Source organism: Pinus tabuliformis, chromosome 2_2 (genome assembly GCF_031772625.1).
Source record: "Pinus tabuliformis cultivar Carrire ecotype Pingquan chromosome 2_2, CPIR1, whole genome shotgun sequence".
Lineage (NCBI taxonomy): Eukaryota > Viridiplantae > Streptophyta > Pinopsida > Pinales > Pinaceae > Pinus > Pinus tabuliformis.
In genome coordinates, this window is record NC_142300.1 from 1043237936 (window position 1) to 1043240930 (window position 2995).

The following is a 2995-nucleotide window of genomic DNA, read 5'->3' on the forward strand; positions in this document are numbered from 1 at the left end:
AATACCGTATTATTCCAATCCGATCCGTATTGTACTATTATATTAGTGATTAACTTAGTTTGTGTAGACCGAATATTCTTATTACTTGGTCAACTTTCAGATTAGTGCGTGCACTCGAAAACAATATAAATGCATAAAGATAACTAGAACATAGAAATATAGATCTACAAATAGAAACACAATATTCTGAATCAATCTTATCTTTATTAATACTCAAGTTCAATTACAGACCCGACTTCGCCTTGCACACTCAGCTACAGGGGTTCGCGCACTCAGCTACAGACTCCACTAGGCCTCTACGCACTCAGCTGTAGAGCCTCTACATACCACTATGACCCAATACCTTCAGATCCACTTCTATCTTCTAACCATGCCTTCGCATCTATCTATTAATTTCAAAAACTCAGAACTGTCTTTACACTTAGAGCCTCACTCTATTTATACAATCCCATGGTCCATGGACCATGGGTAGGATGACATACTATACATTAAATTAAATTATTTTAGGGTGGACAACCCTAGACTCTTGCGCTTTGCACCCACATTTCCTGGTGTCTTTACATTACACTTGACCAAAGCTCGGGCTTCAAGCCCCAAAAACATGCTATGGGGGGATCCGTTGCCCAACAGGCCCCCAACACAATCATCGTGACTTGTCCCAAGTCACTCTACTGGTGCAGCAATTTTTACGAAGTCCATCCAACTGTGCCTGTGTGGCATGAAGTTCTGTAGCATACCATTCTGCCATCGGCCGGATGTGCTCCATTTTTGCTTCTAAATCATTTGCATCTGACTTGATTCTCTACTTTGATGCTGGCTTCTAGTACCTATTTTTATAGTCCTGCACCTTTGTTCGGCTTTTCGGGTCGCGAAGACTGTGCTTTGGTTGGTTTGTCAGACAGCCGACCCACCCGTGTAGGGCTTCAGACGACTTCCATTTACTCTTCCTGGGAAGGGTTCTCCATTAAGTTTGACTAGCTGGACCGTGCCTCCGCTGGTGACCTATTTTACCACATATGGTCCTGACCAATGCATTCTAAATTTTCCAGGAAATTTTTCGAACTTGCTGTCATACAACAACACTAAATCATTTACCTTGAATGTGCACAATTTGATATGGCGATTGTGCCAGGCTTTCTCGTGATGTTTCTGTACCTGCTGATGGAATCTCGCCAGAAACCATTCTTCCTCAAGTTCTTCTAATTGAACGAGCCTCTCTTCCAAGGCTTTGCAGTCTGACATGCCTGTAAGTGCTGTTATCCGCAAACTGGGTACGATGTATTGCATTGGCATGACTGCTTCCGTGCCATAGACTAACATGAAAGGTGTCTGACCCGTCAATTTTTTGCACGTGGTTCTGTATGCCCATAATACAACAAGAATGCATAGGTCCTAGTCGTTTCATTGTGTGTTACACACTTTTCTTAGCGCAGTCTCCAAAATTTTGTTGAATGCTTCTACTGTCCCATTATCTTGCGGATGGTAAGGTGTACTTTGCTGATGATACACCTGGAATTCCTCGGTGAGTGTGCTGATGGTTTCATTCAGGAAGTTTTTTCCGTGGTCACTCATTAAAATTTTTGGGCAACCAAACCGTGTCAACATGTTATCGAACAAAATTTTTGTAACTGTAGCGGTCATGCAGTCCTTAAACGGCTGTGCTTCTGCCCATCGAGTCTGGTGCTCCGTCGCGGTGATGAGGTAGAGCGCACATGTCTTTCTCTGAGGTTTGATGGGTCCCACAAAGTCGATTGCCAATTTTTCAAATGGATGCAACATCATCTGTGGATTGAGTGGCATCTCATCCCTTCGTGATGGTTTCCCAGTCCTTTGACATATGTTGTAGGTCTGACAGTGTGCTTTCGAATCTTGATGTAGGGTGGACCACCATAGCCCAACGTGAAGAATATTTTGTGCCACCGCGCATCCTACATAGTGTCCTCCTGCAACCCCCCCATGTTCTTCCGCAAGCATCTGTCCTTGTTCAAATTCAGGTACATATCTTCGCAATATCTCATCGTTTCCCACTTTGTAGAGGTGCCCCACGATGACAGAAAAGTTCACCGCTCGCACCACCAATTACTTCTTTTGCTGGACTGAATATTCCTTTGGCGTAGTCCTTGTGGTTAAAAAATGGATTATATCTTCGAAGTGGCCGTTTGCGATGAACACTGCAAAAAGCTGTGCATCAGGTAGTCCTTCTTCCAAATTTGTTGGCTCCTCGCCTGTCTCAATTCATGATAAGTGATATGGTCTTGCATTTAGGCATCCTAGCTTTACGGTGACCTCAAAGTCATATTCTTGAAATAGTAGCAACCATCTACATATTCGCCCCACCAACATAGGCTTGTTCACCAGGTATTTCAACGCGGAATGATCGGTATACATCTTGAAGTGCCCTCCAAGTAAATAGTGTCGGTATTTTTGGAGTGCATATACCATTTCCAACCCTTCATGCTTAGTAATAGAGTAGTTCTTTTTAGCTTTGGATAACCTCTGACTCGCGAATGCGATCGAGTGATCCATGCCTTCCACACCTTCTTGCGTAAGTACAGCTCCCAACGCAATACACGATGCATCAACATGTACATGAAATTCTACGTCCCATTTTGGGAAGACCAGGATGGGAGCGGATGCCATTTTCTCCTAGAAAACATCCAAACTTTTCTTACAATCATCATTCCAACAATATGTAGCATCCTTTTTCAATAGTTTTTCCATTTGCGATGTTATTTGTGCATAGCTCTTGATACACTTTCTATAATAACCAGTGTGCCACAAAGTAGCACGTAGTTGTTTGACACTTTGTGGTGCTTCCAAATTGAGAATAACAACAATCTTCGCCGGGTCCACTGTCAAGCCTTGTTTGCAGACCACATGGCCGAGCAGGTTTCCAAAGGGAACGAGGAAGGTGCACTTTTAAGATTCAACGCAATCTGGTGTCGTCGGCAAGTATCCAGCGTCAAATGTAAGCTCACTATATGGTGTTTAACTA